The 23,746-nt window shown below is 37.0% G+C and overlaps 1 protein-coding gene and 1 long non-coding RNA gene across 2 annotated transcripts in view; one reads left to right on the top strand and one right to left on the bottom strand.

Moving 5' to 3' along the window:
* LOC145508655 (sperm-associated acrosin inhibitor-like) overlaps positions 1-23,746 on the top strand; it is a 153,820-nt gene that overhangs the window by 111,812 nt on the left and 18,262 nt on the right. The gene's annotated exons all lie outside the window — the stretch shown is intronic.
* Positions 11,195-14,604, bottom strand: LOC145508660 (uncharacterized). Its single transcript, XR_014055514.1, has 2 exons — positions 14,504-14,604; positions 11,195-13,442 (listed from the first exon to the last, which is right to left on the bottom strand). It is a non-coding gene; the product is annotated as an uncharacterized LOC145508660 (long non-coding RNA).

Below are 23,746 nucleotides of genomic sequence, written 5' to 3'. Positions count from 1 at the left end.
GCCATAAGGGTGGTGTCATCTGCATATCTGAGGTTATTGATACTACTCCCAGCAATCTTGAATCCAGATTGTTCTTCCTTCAGCCCAGCGTTTCTCATGATGTACTCTGCATAGAAGTTAAAGAAGCAGGGTGACAATATACAGCCTTGACGGACTCCTTTTCCTATTTGGAACCAGTCTGTTGTTCCATGTCCAGTTCTAACTGTTGCTTCCTGATCTGCATACAGGTATATCAAGAGGCAGGTCAGGTGGTCTGGTATGCCCATCTCTTTCAGAATTTTCCATAGTTTATTGTGATCCACACAGTCAAAGGCTTTGGCATAGTCAATAAAGCAGAAATAGATGTTTTTCTGGAACTCTCTTGCTTTTTCGATGATCCAGCAGATATTGGCAATTTGATCTCTGGTTCCTCTGCCTTTTCTAAAACCAGCTTGAACATCTGGAAGTTCATGATTCACGTATCGCTGAAGCCCGATTGGAGAATTTTGAGCATTACTTTACTAGCGTGTGAGATGAGTGTAATTGTGCCGTAGTTTGAGCATTCTTTGGCATTGCCTTTCTTTGGTATTGGAATGAAAACTGACCTTTTCCAGTCCTGTGGCCACTGCTGAGTTTTCCAAATTTGCTGGCATATCAAGTGCAGCACTTTCACAGCATCAACTTTCAGGATTTGAAATAGCTCACCTGAAATTCCATCACCTCCACTAGCTTTGTTCGTAGTGATGCTTCCTAAGGCGCACTTGACTTCCCATTCCAGAATGTCTGGCTCTAGGTGAGTGATCACACCATCGTGATTATCTGGGTCGTGAAGATCTTTTTTATACAGTTCTTCTGTGTATTCTTGCCACCTCTTATATCTTCTGCTTCTGTTAGGTCCATACCATTTCTGTCCTTTATTGAGCCGATCTTTGCATGAAATGTTCCCTTGGTAGGTCTAATTTTCTTGAAGAGATCTCTAGTCTTTCCCATTCTATTGTTTTCCTCTATTTCTTTGCATTGATCGCTGAGGAAGGCTTTCTTATCTCTCCTTGCTATTCTTTGGAACTCTGCATTCAAATGGGTATATCTTTCCTTTTCTCCTTTGCTTTTCACAGCTGTTTGTAATGCCTCCTCAGACAGCCATTTTGCTTTTTTCCATTTATTTTTCTTGGGGATGGTCTTGATTCCTGTCTCCTGTACAATGTCATGAACCTCTGTCCATAGTTTATTAGGCACTCTTGTCTATCAGATCTAGTCCCTTAAATCTATTTGTCACTTCCACTGTATAGTCATAAGGGATTTGGTTTAGGTCATGCCTGAATGGTCTAGTGGTTTTCTCCACTTTCTTCAATTTCAGTACGAATTGGCAATAAGGAGTTTATGATGCAAGCCACAGTCAGCTCCCGGTCTTGTTTTTGCTGACTGCATAGAGCTTCTCTATCTTTGGCTGCAAAGAATATAATCAGTCTGATTTCGGTGTCGACCATCTGGTGATGTCCATGTGTAGAGTCTTCTCTTGTGTTGTTGGAAGAGGGTGTTTGCTATGACCTGTGAGTTCTCTTGGCAGAACTCTGTTAGCCTTTGCCCTGCTTCATTCTGTACTCCAAGGTCAAATTTGCCTGTTACTCCAGGTGTTTCTTGACTTCCTACTTTTTCATTCCAATCCCCTATAATGAAAAGGACATCTTTTTTGGGTGTTAGTTCTAGAAGGTCTTGTAGGTCTTCACAGAACTGTTCAACTTCAGCTTCTTCAGCGTTACTGGTCTGGGCATAGACTTGGATTACCGTGATATTGAATGGTTTGCCTTGGAAATGAACAGAGATCATTCTGTCGTTTTTGAGGTTGCATCCATGTACTGCATTTAGGATAGACCACATGTTGGGTCACAAACCAAACCTCAGTAAATTTAAGAAAATTGAAATCGTATCAAGTGTCTTCTCCAACCACAATGCTATGAGACTAGATATCAATTACAAGAAAAAACTGTAAGAAACGCAAACACATGGAGATTAAACAATATGTTTCTGAATAACCAACAGGTTACTGAAGAAATCGAAAGGGTAATAAAAATGTTTCTATAAACAAATGACAATGAAAACGCGACAACTTGAAACCTATGGGATGCAGCAAAAGCAGTCCCAGAGGGAAATTTACAGCAATACAATCCTACCTCAAGAAACAAGAAAAACATCAAATAGACAACCTAACTTTACACCTAAAACAACTGGAAAAAGAAGAACAAGAAAAAAAAATCCCAAAAATTAGTAGGAGGAAAGAATTCATAAAAATCAGAGCAGAAATAGATGAAAAAGACTTGAAAGAAACAACAGTAAATATTAGTAAAACTAAAAGCTGGTTCTTTGAGAAGATAAAATTGACAAACCTTTTGCCAGACTCATCCAGAAAAAAAGAGAGAATAATCAAATCAATAAAATCAGAAATGAAAAAGGAGAGGTTACAACAGACAATGCAGAAATACAAAGGATTATAAGATACTATTATCAACAACTATATGGCAAAAAAAAATGGATAACCTGGAAGAAATGGACAGATTCATAGGAAAGTTCAGTCTTCTAAGAGTGAACCAGGAAGAAATAGAAATTATGAACAACCCAGTTACAAGCACTGAAATTGAAGCTGTGATCAAAAATCTCCCAAAAAACAAAAGCCCAGGACCAGATGGCTTCACAGGAGAATTCTATCAAACATTTAGAGAAGAGGTCTTGCCTATCCTTCTAAAACTCTTTCAAAAAATTGCAAAGGAAGGAACACTTCCAAACTCATCACCCTCATACCAAAACCAGACAAAGACAACACACAAAAAAGGAAAGTACAGGCCAATATCACTGATGAACATAGATGCAAAAGTCCTCAACAAAATTTTAGCAAACAGAATTCAGCAACATGTCAAGAAGCTCATACACCATAATCAAGTTGGGTTTATTCCATGGATGCAAGGATTCTTCAATATATGCAAATCAATCAGTGTGATACACCGTATTAACAAATTGAAAGATAAATACCATATGATAATATCAATAGATGCAGAAAAAGCCTTTGACAAAATTCAGCATCCATTTATGATTGAAACTCTTCAAAGAATGAGCTTAGAAGGAACCTACCTCAACATAGTAAAGGCCATATATGATAAGCCTACAGCAAACATTATTCTCAATGGTGAAAAACTGAAAGCATTCCCACTAAGATCAGGAACAGGACAAGAGTGTCCACTTTCACCACTGTTATTCAATGTAGTTCTGGAAATCTTAGCTACAGCAATCAGAGAATAAAAAGAAATAAAAGGAATCCAGATTGGAAAAGAAGTAAAGCTCTCACTGTTTGCAGATGACATGATACTATACATAGGAAACCGTAAAGATAGTACCAGAAAATTACTAGAGCTCATCAGTGAATTTAGCAAAGTTGCAGGATACAAAATCAATACACAGAAATCACTTGCATTTCTATATAATAACAATGAAAAAGCAGAAAGAGAAATTAAGGAATCAACCCCATTCACCATCGCAACAAACAGAATAAAGTATCTAGGAATAAACTTACCTAAGGCGACAAAAGAACTGTACACAGAAAATTATGACAATAATGAAAGAAATCAAAGATGACATAAACAGATGGAGAGATAGTCCATGTTCCTGGGTAAGAAGAATCAATACTGTGAAAATGACTGTGCTACCAAATGCAATCTACAGATTCAATGTGATCCCTATCAAATTATTATAGGCATTTTTCATAAAACTAGAACCAAAAATTTCACACTTCATATGGAAACACAAAAGACCCTGAATAGCCAAAGTAGTCTTGAAAAAGACGAATGGAGCTGGAGGAATCGACCTTCCTGACTTCAAATTATACTGCAAACCTACAGTCATCAAGACAGTATGGTCCTGGCACAAAAACAGAAATATAGACCAATGGAACAAGATAGAAAGCCCAGAAATAAACCCATGCACACAAAGGTACCTTATTTTTGACAAAGGAGGCAAGAATATAAATGGGGCAGATAGCCTCTTCAATAAATGGTGCTAGAAAAACTGGACAGCTACATGTAAAAGAATGAAATTAGAACATTCTCTAATACTATATTCAAAAATGGATTAAAGACCTAATGTAAGCCCAGATACCATAAAACTACAAAGCTTCTAGAGGAAAACATCAGCAGGACAGTCTGTGACATAAATCATACCAGTATGTTTTTGGATCTGTCTCATAATGGAAAGAAAAACAAAAACAAACAAATGGGACCTAATTAAACTTAAAAGGTTTTACACAGCAAAAGAAACCATAATGAAAACAAAAAGGCAACCTAAAAGCTGGGAGAAAATATTTGCAAACATTGAGACCAACAAGGGATTAATTTCCAAAATATACAAACAGCTCCTCAGCTTAATATAAAAAACAAACAACCCAATCTGGGCAGAAGACCTAAATAGATAGTTCTCTAAAGAAGACATACAGATAGTCTATATACAGAAGAAAAAATATTCAACATTGCTAGTTATCATAGAAATGCAAATCAAAACTACAGTGAGTTATCACCTTGCATCAGATAGAATAGCCATCATTAAAAATCTACAAATAATAAATGCTAGAGAGGCTGTGGAGAAAAAGAAACTGTTTTACACCATTGGTGGGAAAGTAAATTGGTAGAGCCTCTATGGAGACTAATATAGAGGTTCCTTAAAAAACTAAAAATAGAGTTACCATATGATCCTACAATCCCACTCCTGGGCATATATCTGGATAAAACTCTAATTTGAAGAGACCCAAGTACCCCAGGTTTCACTGCTGCACTGTTTACAGTAGCCAAGACATGGAGGCAACCTAAATGTCTATCAACAGATAAGTGGATAAAGAAGATGTTGTGTGTATATGTATACACACACATACACAACGGGACTATTAGTCAACCATAGAAAAGAATGAAATAATGCCATTTGTAGCAACATGGATGGACCTGGAGATAATCATATTAAGTTAAGAAGTCAGAAAAAAAAATATCATATGATATCACTTATATGTGGAATCTTAAAAATGATATGCTGGGAGCCAGCTCACGAGATCCCACCCATGACAGAGTCATGAGGAGAAGACCTGACGAGCAGAGCTACTCAGGCCTCAGGGATTCTCAGAAGGCTGCCTCAGCACTCACCTTAAAGATGATATCTGTCTTTCTGATGTTTGCTTTAATAAACCTCTTCTTATTTTCTGTGACTTAGGCAAAAGGCTTTTCCTGATTCTCTTCTAAAATAGATCTTTCTGAAACCTCTATCGACAAGGCCCCTGAACGGTAGCACCCTAATAAATTATCTGGGATATAGAGTATGCTAATCTAAATTCCTCTTGCTAGCATATTGGTTTGTTTAATAAATGTACCTGTGCCTTTGGAGCTAAAGTGCATGACAGCTCCTTAACAATAAACAATACTGAGAGCCTCCACACAGAAAGCCCCAATGGGCACAGAGCCCTTCGTAAGAAAAAGGGCTCATTAGAAAATATAAGAAGCATTACTTTATGAAACTGTTACTTGGTCTATATTTACTCACTATGTTTTTGCTCTTAACGTATTTAACCTCTATAATGAAAGCATAATAGTTAGAGATTTATATAAATAAAAGTTTAGCTTTAATACAAATAATAAGACGATTGTTAATTCAGCTTGTGATTTTGCTAAGCACTGACCTTGGCGCTACATTGTTTTCAGTTTGCTGTGCCATGACTTTATGGGACCACATTCTTCTCTGTTAGGCTCAAGGCATAAGATAGAGTACAGAAAACAGGTTTTACCTTTAAACTCTGAGTTTATGAATTCTTTCTTTGTCATAATCTGCTGTGCCTGTATTCTTAAAAAAATGTAACCCTGGTGCTTTCTGTGCCTGATGCAAAAGTGTCCTGGCTGATCAACCCTTATCAATAAAAGAGTCACCAGATGTTAGCAGGCCTCCAGGCCAGAAGATGATGTAAACAACCTTAAACTTTTTGTAACTAAAAACACAAACAGTGTCCTGGTTTTGATAAGGGTCAAAGACTACTGACCCATTGATTTGATTTGGCATGACTTTACATTTTACATTTGTCTCTATGTACAACTAAAAGTATAAAAGCTGTCTTGAAAACAATAAAGTCAGGAGACACTTGGAGGTGCTAAGACTCGCTGTGTCTTCTCATTCACCGATGCCGTCCATCCTGAGGGAACCCCTGGACCAGCTGGAGCAGGACTCCGGCAATGATACAAATAAACTTATTTACAAAACAGACTCATAGACATAGAAAAAGCTTAGGATTACCAAAAGGGATAGGAGGTTTGGGGGATAAATTAGGAGTTTAGGATTAGCATATACATACTAATATATATAAAATTATTATTTTGTAATAATTTTAATAATATTTATCATAGTATATAATTATATAGTAATAATAGTTATTATTAATTTTGGATTGGTTCCAAATTGGGAAAGGAGTACATCAAGGCTATATATTGTCACCCTGCTTATTTAACTTATATGCCATGTACACCATGCGAAATGCTGGGCTGGATGAAGCACAAGCTGGAATCAAGATTGCCGGGAAAAATACAATAACCTCAGATATGCAGATGACACCATCCTTATAGCAAAAAGTGAAGAGGAACTAAAGAGCCTCTTGATGAAAGTGAAAGAGGAGAGTAAAAAAACTACCTTAAAACTCAACATTCAAAAAACTAAGATCATGGCATCCGGTTCCATCATTCCATGGCAAATAGATGGGGAAACAATGGAAACAGTGACAGACTATTTTCTTGGTCTCCAAAATCACTACAGATGATGACTACAGCCATGAAATTAAAAGATGCTTGCTCCTTGGAAGAAGAACTATGACCAACCTAGACAACATATTGAAAAGCAGAGACATTACTTTGCTGACAATGGTCTGTCTAGTCAAAGCTATGGTTTTTCCAGTAGTCATGTATGGATATGAGAGTTGGACTATACAGAAAGCTGAGCAGTGAAGAATTGATGCTTTTGAACTGTGGTGTTGGAGAAGACTCTTGAGAGTCCCTTGGACTGCAAGGAGATCCAACCAGTCCATCTTAAAGGAAATCAGTCCTGAACATTCATTGGAAGGACTGGTGCTGAAGCTGAAACTCCAATACTTTGGGCACCTGATGTGGAGAACTGACTCACTAGAAAAGACCCTGATGCTGGGAAAGATAGAAGGCAGGAGGAGTAGGGCATGACAGAGGATGAGGTGGTTGATTGGCATCACCGACTCAATGGACATGAGTTTGAGCAAGCTCCGAGACTGGTGATGGACAGGGAAGCCTGGTGTGCTGCAGACCATGGGGTTGCAAAGAGTCAGACACACCTGAACAACTGAATTGAACTGATATATAGAATAGATAAACAAGGACCTACTCTATAGCATTGGTAACTATGCACAGTATCTGTCCTGGAGAATTCCATGGACTGTATAGTCCATGGGGTCGCATAGAGTTGGACACAACTTTGCGAATTTCACTTTCACATAATAGAAAAGAATCTGAAAAAGAACACACACACACACACACACACACACACACACACACATACATATACAGGAGGGGGGAGGAGCAGAGAAAGAAAGGAGGGGAGAAAAATGTGTGTGGGAAAAAAAAAGAAATTCTGTCCTGTACCTGCCTCTTCCATCATGTGACTCCCCACCCTAATCCCCATATTAGGCTTACATTTGATATATATTTGATTTTCTCTCTTGTTTCAGGGGTTGCAAACATAATTGTTTGTAGGAGCCAAGCTGGTAATACAAATAAGTGAATTGGGCCACCTTCCCACAATAGAGAGAGGTGGGACTGTGGCTTTCTGAGATGCCTGGACTCCATTTGGATGGGGAGTTGCTACTAGATAACTGTTGCTTTTCTTGCAAGTGAAGTGCTAGCTTACTGTTATTATAATGTATTTTAAAAAATAAATTAGAAATCTGTATTTTTAGGTAAAATCTGATTTTTTAAAATTCTGTCAACCATAAAAATTTTGTGATATACTGTTCTGGTTAAACAGAAGCAATACTGTTTTCTATTGCCATGAATTTTCTTATGCAATATTTTCTTCTTGGCACATAAGACCACAAATTTATGAAGAGTTGGGGATGTGTTTCATACAGTTGTGTTTTCTTGGTAGTTATTATTAGGGCCCTATACTGAGTAGGCTTGTATTCTCCAGTTTTCTTTTTTCTTTTCTTTTTCCAAGGGATTTACATTGTTCATAAATGCTAGATATCTCAGGATTATGATTCCAATTTATCAGAATTTTTCTTCAAAACACTAGCTAAGGGCAAAGACAGCCTTAGTGTTTTGACTGCCTCCCTCACTCAAAGAACATCAAGACTGTTCTTTTTGCCCTGAATACAGAAATGGCATAAAGGCCAAGTTTATACATGCAAGTCACAGTGAGAATTAAAACAAATACACAGTCTCCTGTACCATCCCTGCCATTGGCATCAATCATCTCTGGCACACTTATAAAATAGAAAAGAAAGAAAAATGAAAAAGAGAGGGGGAAGGAAGGAAGGAAAGAAAGAAAGAAGGGAGGAAAGAAAAGAGAGAGAGAGAGAGCCAGAACAGATCAGAGGCATGATCTTAGAACTTCTAAAACTTTCTCAAGTCTCCTAGTTGAGGCCAAAAAATATCTCAGAAACATCTTTGAGAAGTCATCGGGTTGTAGCATACTGGAGAATCAAGCCCACAATGTAATTCTGTGTCAACCTATTCTAATTTCCAAAACCCCAGGCCATTCTGGGTAGATCCTTCTTATGCTGGTAGTGATGTGCACCCAAATACCAGACAGTATGAAAAAAGCTTATGTGTAAGAACTAAGAGGACACTTCCAAGTTTCTTGCCTAATGAGCCCTGCCTGAGAAAGTGACAACCACCACATTATGTAATTTAATCTTCTACATAGTCTGATAATATTCATGAATGCTCATTCTTCTTTCTTTGAAATCAATGGTAGATACTTGTTTAATTCACATTTTTCAGTTTCCAATTCTTTCCTTTAAAGTCATCCTCTGAGGCCACTACTTGCTGTGAAGATGAGCCAGTATTACTTTTATTGGACTAATTTCTACACCTTGTTTCCTTCAGTGCTCAGAAATAATTCTCTTGGCATGGTAACATGATGCCAGAAATCCATGAAGATTCTTCTCAAAGAAAGATATGCATAAAGGAGTTTGCTCAGCAGACTCAAGATGCTCAAATCAATTCAAAAGAAGTAACCTATAAACCCTTGGGATATTCTACCTAAGAATAACTTTGTAACCTAGGGCCATAAGCCATGCCAGATAGTTTACCCTCAGGTGAATGTTTTTGTTTACCTGTGGTGCTGAGTCACTCTGTATCAGTTTAACTCCTGAGGGCAGGGGCCTGGAGACTAGTAGTTGTCAGTCAGGTAGGTACTGCCTGTCCCCATTAAAAAGCCTGGACACCAAAGCTTTTGTGGGTTTCCCAGGTTGGCAATACTTTATACAAGTTATGACACATCATAGCTGGGAGAATTTAAGCACTACCTTTGTGACTCCCCTGATAGAGGACAACTGGAAGATGGTGCTTGATCTCCCAGACTCTACCCGATGAGTTTTCTGCCTTTGCTGATTTTATTTCATATCCTTTCATTGTAATAAACTGTTACCATGCATATAACAGCTTTTCTGACTTCTATGAGTCCTACTAGGGAATCACCAAACTTGAGGGTACTCCTGGAGACTCCCAACAGAGAGGATCTCATAGGTCATGAAAGAGTTACTGACAAGACACAACAAGACTGATTTGTAAAAGCAATTTCAAATAGAACTAAAATATATTACAAGGAATATTATCTTTAATCTAAATTTCCCATTGAATTTGTTTGAAAGACAAAAAATATTAAAAGTTGACTGTCAATTTTTATCCATGTAAGACCACATAACCACTTTGTTACTCATGTGTATATCTACACCTGTGTTTTTGTCTATGTCTGTATCAGTACCTGTATTTATTTCTTCCAAGCTAAGGTATGGGTACTATTCATAGGTATGTCACTGTAAGTTGTTAAAGAAAATTTGATTTTTTAAAAATGGATTTCTATTTATGCTTGTATGATCCATAGACTATCTACTAATAAGATCTGTGTACAATTCTGCCAAAATATTGTGTAAGCTTTTTACCTTTTGTTTTTAAATGAGTCAACTTTGAATGCTAACTAAATTTTTTTAACAAGACTTTTCTCTTTACTATATGTGTAGTCTATCTCCAGTCTTCCAGTCTTTTGTGAACCAATGGAGGCTATAAAAAAAAAAAAAATTCCATGAATCAGCAAATCCAGTTCCTTGCTAAAATTATTGGAAATTTCTGTGAAGAAATATAGAGAAAAAATAATGGTATCTTATTTTGAACTTACCACTGATCAACACAAAGGAAACACTCATTCTTGTAAGTGAGGCCATTTGTCCCACAAACATATGCTGTCACTTCAGGACAGTTTGCATCATAAAGAGGATCCAGTGGGTAATACATTTTACACGGGGGCTGTAAACATCATAAAATATCATATGAATAACAACTGATCGATTTTCCCTCATCTATTCCTATTCACTTCTGCCCCACATAAAAGTAATATCAGACGTTACTAGTTAATGGATCTTTTTCAACATTTCGTCTCCTTTGGGCTTTAGTTAGGCAAGTTTCTTTTCTTTTTTTTTTTCTTTTCTGACTACAAAGTCCTCACCCATTCATCATCTGTTGAAGTGATAAACAGTGTAATAACTCAGTTTAAACCCCAAATGGAAAGTTTTCCTTTAAACTTGGAGTCCCCGTGCCAGTAACTCAGAAGTTTGTGAGTAGAGATAGGTGTGTGAACTCCTAGAATACAGGGGTTTAAATGTAGTTCTTAAGAGTGAGGGTTCTGTAATGAGACTGGGATTAAATTCTGAACATGTGCTTAGCTTCTCAGTTGTATCCAACTCTTTGTGACCCTTTGTACTGTAGCTGGCCAGATTCTTCTGTCCATGAGATTTTCCAGACAAGAATATTGGAGAGGGTTACCATTTCATTCTCCAGGGGATCTTCCCATTTCAGGGATCAAACCGCGTCTCCTCTGTCTCCTGCATTGCAGGTAGATTCTTGACCCACTGAGCTATTGTACCACTGTTAAACTTTTTGGCCTTGGACAAGTGACAGGGATTATTTCATTTAATGTTCAGAGATGCATTTTATTATTATAATGCTTATGCTACATGGGGGTAAGTTTAAGCCTGAAGAGGTTAAGATACATGCCCAAAGTCACACAGAAAACTTCCGTTCTACTTTACCACTATGAAGTTTGAGATCCCTCCAAGAGAGTGATCAGATTAAAATCAGAATTCAGAACTGCTATAAATTTAAATTTACCGCAGGCCATTTAGAGTAATCATGTGGTTTGAAGAGTTCTGCAAATAAAGAACAGACACAATAGGTTAGTAGTTCTCCATGGAATTTGATTTCACTCACTGAGGTTACTGACTGAATAAAGAAATGTAATGTAATTACTTACTTGCACAAAGTGTACAAAATAATTTATAGCAATAAAATTAGTAGGTGATCTGCCTTTGTTAATTACTTCATCCATTTATTTATTCTTTACTTCTTTTTCACAGTCTTCACTTCATTTGTAAATTTGCTATGTCATTGAAGAAAGAGTAAAAACTATTTGGGGTTATATGATCTGAACATAAAAAATAAAACGATTCAAAGATCAAAATATAACACAACTGAATTGCTCTTTAATCTTAACATAGGAAAGACTTTCTGGTAATGGTTCATTGATCTCTGTGCAATAACAGAAAGAACTGATACACTTTATGACATTCAAATAAAAATAATTTTTTCATGACAAATATAAACTAAAAAATTCTGATAAACTGGAAAAAATACTTGCATCACCTATCATGAAGGATTCATATATACACACAAACCCCAAAGATATGGAAATGACCCTTAAATTTGTAAAAAATATTCAAATGCAGTATGATAAGAAAAATGCTAATTAAAACTGTATTGAAATACCATCTATTACTGCTGGGAATGCGATTGGTACAACTTTTATGAAGTGAAATTTGGCAATGTTGAACAAAACTATTTTGCATTCATATTTGATCATGATTCAGGGAATTTACCCTGAAGATAACCTTCCAACAATAGAAAAATATATATGCATAAGATTATTTACTGCAACACTCTTTTTATTGCAAAATATTGGATACAAACTAATGCCCGTACACCTAAAGACTGACTGAATAAACTTTAGTATATTCATCCAATAAACTTTTATGCAGTTGCATAAAAGGATGAGGAAATCCCTGTAAACTGATATCCATTGGTTTTCAAGACATTCTTAAACTGGGAAAAGCAGGATGCAAGTAGGTACCTGAACTATGCTATCTTTTATGTAAGAAAGTAGGAAGAATGACAAAATGTACATATGTATGTTTATTTGAGCAAAAAGAAACAGAAAAAATAAACTAGAGACTAATAAGATTGGTTACATAAAGGATGAGGATGGAATTTCAGTAGAAGGTAAAGGGTTTGAAGGCAATGACCCTCTTTGAATCTAAACTTTTGTTCATTTTGTTTCATTTTTGTCATATTCAAAATAATTTTAAATTGCATTTTGATTTTTCTTGACCCATGGGTTATGTAGAAATGTGTTATTTATTTGATTTTGAAATAATGGAGGATTTTCCATAGTAACTCCTTTTCCAATGTGTGTGTGTGTGCTCAGTCACTCAGTCATGGCTGACTCTTTGTGACCCCCATGGACTGTAGCCTGTCAGGCTCCTCTGTTCATGGGATTATCCAGGCAAGAATACCTGAGTTGCCATTTCCTCCTTTAGAGGATCTTCCCAATGCAGGGATTGAACCTGTGTCTCCTGCATCTCTTGCATTGGCAGCAGATTCTTTTACTGCTGAGCCACCAGGGAAGCTCTCCCTTTCCATAGTGCTGTGCTGAGTCGCTCAGTCTTGTCTGATTCTGTGTGACCCGATGGACTTTAGCCTGCCAGGCTCCTCTGACTATAGGGATTCTCCAGGCAAGAATACCTGAGTGGGTTGCCATGCCCTTCTCCAGGGGATCTTCCCAACCTAGAAATCAAACCCAGGTCTCCCATGTTGCAAGTGGAGTCTTTACTGTCTGAGCCACCAGGGAAGCCCTCCTTTCTGATAGTGATACCCGATTGATTCCCCATTTGTATTCCAAAGGCCTATGTTTCAGCAAAACTTTTCCCATCCAGTCACAAATGACTCTTTTTCTTTTCTACAACGAAAAGAAAAAACAGGTGTTTCTCTCCTAAGTTTGCTTACCTGAAAAAACAATATGTGCCAAAGTGGAGGATTCCAGGAAAAATACGGTCATGCAGGGAAAGGCAGTCATTGGATCTCATCTAATGCCCTGCTTGGAGAGGCCTGTGGAAATGCTCAAGATAGTTTACTCATCATTTCTTGCACAGTTGTCTTTCCAAACCTAAGATAACCTGCTACTCTGAATTGAACTTGGTCATGGTGGTCTCAAACTGGCCTGGTCTCTAGGGATTCAGACCTAAGAAGGCTCTTGCCCTGAAGTGGGAAAGAAAACCATTAAAATAACACCCGCCCCTCCCCCCCCCAAGCCAGCAAGCATTGTATTATTACAATATGTTTTGACTTGGAAGAGGAATTAGCCTCAAGGCTCTCACCAGGACTGACCCCAGGCATGTTACTTATAAATGGGTTTATCCTACAACATAAAGTGAGACACTCAGGTTAATGAACATGGATACTTTAAGAATTCTGAGAAAAGAGGTATGATCTGAGGACTATCCTGTACAATCAGAGGTATGTCACTTTATAATGCACATCGTTTGATTCCTTGGGGTAGACCAGTTTCTCCCACACTGAAATGCTCCATTTCCTAGCTAAGTTTCTTCATCCAGGCCATTTACATGTGCTCAAATACAAAGAGTAGATTGAAAATGGAATTGTTGGTCTGGGGATCATAAAAATTATGTATACCTTTCCTGATAGGTGAATCAGGATAGTTGATATTAATCATTTTTTGATTCATATATAGGTACACATGATTTTGATGACATCTATCAGTGAGATCCACATTCAAATTCTAGCTTCAACAGTTTTTAAAAGTATGAGCCTCAGAAAAAGTGTGAACATCATAGGATATTGAGAATATCAACTGACACTAGTATCAATATAAGTAGTTTCTTTTGTAAGAATGGAAATATTTAGCCCAGAGAGAAGATAATTTCCAAGTTATTTACACTCAACTTCCTCATGCCCTACTCTACTCATTCTGTCTCTTCTCCACATTGCAGTTGGTGGGCACGTAGGGAAGTAAGGAAGATCAATATTAGTTGTACAGAGGAAACAAAAGGGGGTGCTGGAGGAAAACAAACATTCAGAGAAGCCTAATGACAGAGAAGAGAGAGAGATACCATCACTAACTTAGACTAAGAATCTGAAGAGCTGTTTACCTGAATGGGGTTGCTGCAAAATGTGAGTCTTCTGTAGTTACCCTGAGGTCACAGCTAGCCTTGAGCAGAGTTACTGTTCTGTGGCCAGGGGCATGTTAAGCAGAGGAGGCTGGTTCCTTGCTCAGTTGAGTGACCAATTGTTTGGCAAGAACCACCTCCTCTGATGTTTCATGCTCCAGCATGCAGGGACAGACCTGGATGTTCTGTACTTGTGGTTTTTGATTGTGGATCATGAGGACAAGATGACATTTGCAAAGCAGATTAATTACCTACCTCATTCCAGACAATCTGGTTTACATTTTACTAGATAGAAGGCTGGTTCTTTTTCCTGGTATCTGCCTCCAGAGGTCACTTAGCCCATTCTGCTTCTCAGAAGGTTTATCTGTTTTGTTTTTTCTAGGTCAGGATTTCTGACATCAGCCAGGGAAACTCCAGCACCACAACTAATAATCTCTGCAATACCTTCGTCTTCTGATGTCTTCATTTGTTTCCCTCCACCCCACCTTAATGTAGGCAGGTGTGAAAATTTGCCATTATGTGGAAAATTTCTCTCTCACACACTTTAAGCTCTCCTAGAGTAGTCTGTTAGTGCACCTTCTGCTGCTTGTCGTCCTTTCTCAGCCTGAGTCCGATAGACTGACATTTATATTAGCCCCTTGGCATGACCATATTCTCTTGACAACCTACTCTTGATTCTTCCCTGCTTCTTCCAAGCTGGGATAAATTCAGCATCCTGTTTTCCTGTCCCAGACCTTGGCTGTGGAGCAAGGATAGAAAAAATTCCATACAATGAACTCTACAATCCTGCTGTCATTACTACTCATCTAGGCCCTCTAGACTCCTAAAGAGTCTTATTTAATGTCAGATTGCTACCTATGCCACCGATCTCCATATAATTTCCTTTTTTTATCTATTTTTTTTTCAAGAAAACACACCTCCACATTACGTTGAATAATAAATTTCACCTCTTCTTTACGGAATAGGGAAAACTCAGGATGAACTAGCTCCACTTTTCCCCCCCTTGCCTTGTAATTCAGGTAATTTTATCATCTACATTTCTGTGTTTATCCTTCTCTCCATGTCAGCTTACCTAGGGACTTAGACGTACATCCATTCCTTTCTTTTTGCCAGTACCTGGCTATGTGGTTTACATTTTCCATCATATTTATTCCTCACAACAATCCCACGAGGTTTACATAGTTCTGCAACTTGTAAAGGAAAAAGAAACTGAGGCTGAAAGGACTAAATTCATGTGCTGAAACTAACTAACTACCAACAAAGTTACGAATGAACAGAGATGGGATTCAAGCACAGGTACCTTTAACTCCAAAGTCCATATTCCACCAGTTTTAAGTTTTCTTTCATTTTAGAGAATGAATTTCCCCTTTAATTTACTATCTATAATCTTCTGAGACCAATACCATGAATGTCTTCGTGACACCCTGTGCCTTTCTTGGCAGTATCTTGGTTTGCTTCTAACTCCCTCTCTCCACAGTCAGTACTCTTAATCTCTCCACAATACTATCCCTCCCCCACACCACCCTCCCCAAATACGTAGTTTGCATGCTCTGGGAAGGAAAAATTCTATCCTTGCTCAACTTTTACCTTGTAACTGCAGTACATTGCAGGGTTTTGTTTTTTAAATCACTTGATAAATATACAGTAGTATGTACAGAAGGAAGAAAGAAATCCATCCATTTTTTTAAACTGTGTTCTTGGATATTCTTGGGAGAATCATCACAGATATATTTTAGACACACTGTATCTAGTCCACAAAGACACAATCTTACTGGAATTTTTATTAGTCACATAAATTTGGTAAAAGTAACATCTTTGTAATAGTTTTTTTACACTAATATGTTTTATTACAAAATGTTCAAACAGACACAGAAATATAGAAAATAACGTAATGAGCTCATATATACCTATCATATAGATTCAGTAATTATCAAGATTGGCCCTTTTGCTTTATCTATTCAATTTTTTAGAAAAACGCTAAAGCATTATAAAGTGTTCCAGGCATTGTCACTTCTTTCGTACAACTTCAACTGGCATCTCACATACAGAGAATTATTTTCTTAAATAATCTTACTGAGATTCACACAATTAACAATTTATCATTAACAGTAATTCTTTTGTATCATCTGAAATAAAGGCTTTTTGTAATCAAATTTCCCTATTACGTCAAACTTTTTTAGAGTTTGAGTAAAAATCCAAAGGTCTGCTTGACACTTGTCTCTTACAATTGTTAATGCAGAGCAGTTTCCTTCTCTTCTTGTTTCTCTGTGCCCTTGACTTGTTTGAACTGGGTCAGTTTTTTTCATAGAACCACATTTTGCATTTGCCTCTTAGCTTCCTTGTGATATTTTTTAACTCTTCCTCTGTATCAAAATACACTTCTGAATTGTCAGTTTTCTACTTATAAATGCCTTTCTTGAACAAGATGAATAAGTTAGGGGAATTTATTGGGGTGAGCATAAGCTTTATTTTTCTCGGATGAGCAGAGCTAAAATTAAAAAAGAATTTTTTATTGGATTTCAGTTGATTTACAATGTTGTGTTAAGTTTCAGATGTATAGCAAAGTGATGCAGTTATACATATACATATATTCATTCTTTTCCAAATTCTTTTCTCATATAGGCTTTTCACAGACTATTGAGTAGAGTTCACTGTGCTATACAGTAAGTCCCTTTTGGTTATCCATCTTATATATAGTAGTTTGTATGTGTTAATCCCAACATCCTGATTTATCCCTCCCCATCCATGTTGCCCCTTTGGTAGAAATAAGTTTGTTTTGAAATTTGTGAGTCTGTTTCTGGTTTGTAAAGAAGTTCATTTGTATCATTCTTTAAAAATTAGATTTCACATGTGAATGATATGTCTTTAACTTATTTCATTTAGCTAATAATATGTTGGTCCATCCATGTTGCTGCAAATGGCATTCGTTCATTCTTTTTTATGACTGATACTCCATAGTATATATGTAATAGCTTAGCTTACAATGAATGGTGCAAGTATCTGTGGTCTTTGAAGGAGAAAATTTCACTCCAGTACCAAAAAGATGTGGTCTCAGTAACTCAGAGCTTTCTGTAATAAGCTTTTATTAGAGTGAAAAGTATAGAGAAAGCCTCCAGCAAAAGGCACTGGAAGTGGGTAAGAGAGTACCCACCTCACTAGTTTCAACAGGACATTATTTGCTTTTCAATTGGCTGATGAGGACAGATAAAAAGAATGCCTCAAGGTTGGTAAAGTTCCACTAGACCCTTTCCCAAGGCATACATCCTGAGATAACTTTGACACAGATTAGCCAGGGATAACAGGTTCCAGGCAAGGTCTCTGGACAAGATATACTTTTGCTGTGTAATCAGGGGTACAAGTCTTCAGAAACGGGTTTCCAGGCAAGATTTGATACAATTATAATCATTAACATAGAGACATAGAGTCTAAGAAAAGCATTCACATGAGCAAGATATATTATACTTAAAGAAAGGCCAGTTTTCAAATGAAATATATTGTTGCAAAATTTACACAGAGCTTTTTTTTTTCTTTTAAAAAGCATGTCCTTGAGCAAGAGAGGTCCACAAAAAACATCTATTTCTGCTTTATCGACTATGCCAAAGCCTTTGACTGTGTGGATCACAATAAACTGTGGAAAATTCTGAAAGAGATGGGAATACCAGACCACCTGACCTGCCTCTGGATATACCTGTATGCAGGTCAGGAAGCAACAGTTAGAACTGGACATGGAACAACAGACTGGTTCCAAATAGGAAAAGGAGTACGTCAAGGCTGTATATTGTCACCCTGCTTATTTAACTTATATGCAGAGTACCTCTTGAGAAACGCTGGGCTGGATGAAGCACAAGCTGGAATCAAGATTGCTGGGAGAAATATCAATCACCTCAGATATGCGGATGACACCACCCTTATGGCAGAAAGTGAAGAAGAACTAAAGAACCTCTTGATGAAAGTGACAGAGGAGAGTGAAAAAGTTGGCTTTAGCTCAACATTCAGAAAACTGAGATCATGGCATCTGGTCCCATCACTTCATGGGAAATAGGTGGTGAAACAGTGGAAACAGTGTCAGACTTTATTTTTCTGGGCTCCAAAATCACTGCAGATGGTGATTGCAGCCATGAAATAAAAAAGTGCTTACTCCTTAGAAGGAAAGTTATGACCAACCTAAACAGCATATTAAAAAGCAGAAACATTACTTTGCCAACAAAGGTCTGTCTAGTCAAGGCTATGGTTTTTCCAGTGGTCATGTATGGATGTGAGAGTTGGACTGTGAAGAAAGCTGTGCACCAAAGAATTGACGCTTTTGAAGTGTGGTGTTGGAGAAGACTCTTTAGAGTCCCTCGGACTGAAAGGAATCCAACGAGTCCATCCTAAAGGAAATCAGTCCTGGGTGTTCATTGGAAGGACTGATGTTGAAGCTGAAACTCCAGTATTTTGGCCACCTGATGCGAAGAGCTGATTCATTTGAAAAGACCCTAATGTTGGGAAAGATTGAAGGCAGGAGGAAAAGGGGACAACAGAGGATGAGATGGTTGGATGGCATCACCGACTCAATGGGCATGAGTTTGGGTAAACTCCGGGAGTTGGTGACGGACAGGGAGGCCTGGCATCCTGCGGTTCATGGAGTTGCAAAGAGTTGGACATGACTGAGCGACTGAACTGAACTGAACTGAATGGAGCAATTACAGGGCCTACGTGACTAAGGCGAGAGAATGCATGGAGAAAAGTGTTTGCCTCTTCTTCCTTCTTGTGGGTCCCTGGACTCCCTACCAAACTGCCTAAGTGTAACTTTCTCATATATACTGCACTTTCTTTATTCATTACTCTGTTGATGAATATTTAGGTTGTTTCCATGTCTTGGCTATTGTAAATAGTGCTGCAACAAACATCTTAAACATCTCAGGGTACATGTATCTTTTCAAATTATGGTTTTCTCCAGATATATGCCCAGGAGTAAGATTGCTGGAGAATTTGGTAGTTCTGTTTTTAGGTTTTTAAGGGGCCTCCATTTGTTCTCCATAGTGATTATACCAATTCACATTCCCACCAACAGTGCATTTGTTGTTTGTAGACTTTTTGATGATGGTCATTCTGATTGGTGTGACGTGATACCTCATTCTAGTTTTGATTTGCATTTCTCTGATAATTAGTGATGTTGAGCTTTTTTTTTTTTTCATGCCTTGTTTTGGCCATTTATATGTCTTCTTTGGAGAAATGTCTGTTTAGACCTTCTGCCCATTTAAAAAAATTTTTTTGAAAGGGAAGATATTGAGCTACATAAGCTGTTTGTATATTTTGGATATTAATCCCTTGTTACTTGCTTCATTTGCAAATATTTTCTCCCGTTCTGTGGATTGGCTTTGCACTTGTGTATGGTTTCATTTGCTGTGCAGAAACTTTTAGATTTAATTTGGTCCCCTTTGTTAATTTTTGTTTTTATTTTCATTAATCTAGGAGGTAGATGAAAAAAGATATTGCTAAGATTTATATCAAAGAGTACCATATGTAAAATAGATAGCCAATGGGAATTTGCTGTATGGCTCAGGCAACTCAAACAGGGGCTCTATATCAACCTAGAGAGGTGGATGGGGAGGGAGATGGGAGGGAGGTTCAAAAGGGAGGGGATATATGTATACCTATGGCTGATTCGTGTTGAGGTTTGACAGATAACAGCAAAATGCTGTAAAGCAATTATCCTTCAATGAAAAATAAATAAATTTTAAAAAAAGAATGTTCTGCCTATGCTTTTCTCTAACAGTTTTATAGTGTCTGATCTTACATTTTGGTCTTTCATTCATTTTGAGTTTATTTTTGTGACTGGTGTTAGAAAATTTTCTAGTTTCATTCTTTTACATGTAGCTGTTCAGTTTTCCAAGCACCCCTTACTGAAGAGACTGTTTTTTATACGTTGTATATTCTTGCTTCCTTTGTCATAGATTAATTGACCATAAGTGCATGGATTTGTTTCTGGGCTTCCTATCCTGTCCTACTGATCTTTATTTCTGTTTGTGTGCCAGTACCATGCTGTTTTATTACTGTAGCTTTGTCGTATAGTCTGAAGTCAGGAAGTCAGTCTTGTGTCTCCATACGAATTTTAGTTTTTTTGTTCTAGTTCACTGAAAAATGTCATTGGTAATTTGATAGAGATTGCACTGAATCTATAGATTGCCTTAGGTAGTATAGTCATTTTGACAATATTGATTCTTTTAATCCAGGAACATGGTATATCATTCCATCTGTTGAGTCATCTTAGATTTCTTTCATCAGCATTGTATCATTTTCAGAGTACCAGTCTTTTGTCTCTTTAAGTAGGTCTATTCCTAGGTATTTTATTCTTTTTACTACAACAGTAAATTGACTTATTTCCTTAATTTCTCTAATATTTTGATGGGATTATTTCATTAATTTCTATTTCTAATATTTTGTTGTTAGTGTATAGGACCATAAAAGATTCTTGTATATTAATTTTGTGTAGTGCAACTTGACTGAACTCATTGACGAGCTCAAGTAGTTTTCTGGTAGCATCTTTAGGGTTTCCTATGTGTACTATCATGTCATCTACAAACAGGGACATTTTTACTTCTTTTCCAGTTTGGATTCTTTTTATTTCTTTTCTTCTCTGATTGCCATGGCTAGGACTTCCAAAACTATGTTGAGTAAAATTGATGATAGTGAACCTCCTTGCCTTTTTCCTGGTCTTAGAATGCTTTCAGCTTTCTTTTCACCTTTGAGAATGATAATAACTGTGTGTTTGTCATATATGGCCTTTATTGTGTTGAGGTAAATTCCCTTTGTTTCCACTTTCTGGAGGGTTTTTATCATATGTGGATGTTGAATTTTATCAAAAGCTTTTTCTGTATATGTTGAGGTAGTCATATGGTTTTTATTCTTCAATTTGTTAATGTGGTATATCACACTGGTTGATTTGCAGGTATTAAAAAATTCTTGCACCCCTGGGATAAATTCTACTTGATCCTTTTAATGCATTGTTGGATTCAGTTTGTTAGTTTTTTTGTTGAGGATTATTTTGCCTATGTTCATCAGTGATGTGCTATGCTTAGTTGCTCAGTCATGTACAACTCTTTGTGACCCCATGGACTGTAGCCCACCAGGCTCCTCTGTCCATGGAATTCTCCAGGCAAGAATACTGGAGTGAGTTGCCATGCCCTCCTCCAGGGGGATTTTCCCAACCCAGGGATCGAACCCAGATCTCTCGCATTGCAGATGGATTCTTTACCATCTGAGCCACCAGGGAAACCCATGTCATCAGTGATATTGACCTGTAATTTTCATTTTTTGTGGTAGCTTTGTCTGATTTTTTTTATCAGGGTTATGGTGGCCTCATAGAATGAGCTTGGGAGTGTTCATTACTCGGTAATTTTTTGAAGGAGTTTCAGAAGGATATTATTAACTCTTCTCCAAGTGTTTGATAGAATTTGCCCATGAAGCCATCTAGTCCTGGACTTTAATTTTTTGGAAGTTTTTAAATCACTCTTTAAATTCCAGTACTTGTGATTGGTCTGTTCGTATTTTCTATTTCTTCATGGTTAAGTCTGGTAAGGTTGTATATTTCTGAGAATATCCATTTTTTTTTAGGTTGTCCATTTCATTGGCATATAGTTGTTTGTAGTAGTCTTATGATTCTTTATATTTCTGTGGTGTCAGTTTAAACTTTTCCTTTTCCATTTCTAATTTTTTTGGTTTGAGTCCTCTCTCTTTTTCTTCTTGTTGAGTCTGGCTAAGGGTTTATCAGTGTTGTTTATCTTTTCAAAGAATCAGCTTTTACTTCCATTGATTTTTTTTCTGTTGGTTTCCTCATCTCTCATTTATTTCTGCTCTGTTTTTTTTTATTTCATTCCTTCTACTAACTTCAGGTTTTGTTTGTTCTTCTTTCTCTAATTGCTTTAGATGTAAGGTTAGACTGTTTATTGGGATTTTGTTTGTATCCTGAGTTAAGTTTGTATTGCTACAAACTTCTCTCTTAGAATTACTTTCGCTACATCCTGTAGGTTTTGGACCAGTGTTTTTTGTTGTCATTTGGTCTAGATATTTATTTATTTCCTCTTTGATTTCTTCAGTGATTCATTATTTGTTCAGCAGCATATTGTTTAGCCTCCATATGTTTGCATTTTTTTACAATTTTTTTCTGTAATTGATTTCTAATTTCCTAACATCATGGTTGGAAAAGACGTTTGATATGCTTTCCATTTTGTTAAATTTACCAAGGCTTGATTTGTGGCCCAAGATGTGATCCATTCTGGAGAATGTTCCATGTGCACTTGAGAAAAAGTGAATCACTGCTTTCAGATGAAAGTATCAAGTGCATTTGGTCTAATGTGTCATTTAAGGCCTGTTTTACATTATTGATCATCTGTTTGGATGATCTATCCACTGATTAAAGTGCCCTAGTATTATTGTGCTAGTGTAGACTTCTCCTTTTATGGGTATTAGCATTTGCCTTAAATATTGAAGTATACCTATGTTGCATGTGTATTTATAATTGTTATATCTTCTTCTTGGATTTATTCCTTGCTCATTATGTAGTGCCTTTCTTTCACTCCTGTAACATTCTTTATTTTAAAGTCTGTTTTGTCTTATATGAGTATTATCAATATGCATGTTTTATTGCCATTTTTCTAATTGTTTTGGACTTTTTGAAAGGTCTTTTATTTTCCCTTGCTTTTTTGTTCTCTTGTGATCAATGTCTATTGTTAGTGTTGTGTGTGGATTACTTTTCCTTTTTTGTGTATCTGCTGTAGATTTTTGGTTGGTGGTTTCTCATGTGGTTTTGATATAGCAGTGTATATATGTACAAGATTGTTTTAAGCTGCTGGTCTCTTAATTTCCAGTGCATTCCCAATTATCATGCCCTAGTACTGTCATCTTCTCATGATTGCTTGTTTTTATATCATATTTGGGTGTAGATGATTTCCTACATTTACTTTATGTTTGCCTTTACCGGTGAGCTTTCCTATTCATAATCTTCTTGATTCTAGTTGTGGCGTTTTCTTTTCTGTGTAGAGAAGTTCCTTTAGGATTTGTTATAAGGATGGTTTGATGGTGCTGAATTTTCTTAGCTTTTGCTTGTCTGTGAAACTTTTGATTTCACCTTTGAATCTGAATGAGAACCTTGCTGAGTAGAGTATTCTTGTTGCAGGGTTTCCCCTCTCATCACTGTAAATATATTGTGCCACTCTCTTTTGGCCTACAGAATTCTGCTGAAAA

This window comes from Giraffa tippelskirchi, chromosome 6 (genome assembly GCF_054371585.1).
Source record: "Giraffa tippelskirchi isolate mGirTip1 chromosome 6, T2T-mGirTip1v1.2.pri, whole genome shotgun sequence".
NCBI classification, from domain to species: Eukaryota; Metazoa; Chordata; class Mammalia; order Artiodactyla; family Giraffidae; genus Giraffa; species Giraffa tippelskirchi.
Note: the sequence above shows the minus strand (reverse complement) of the source record. Positions and strands in the feature narration are given on the sequence as shown.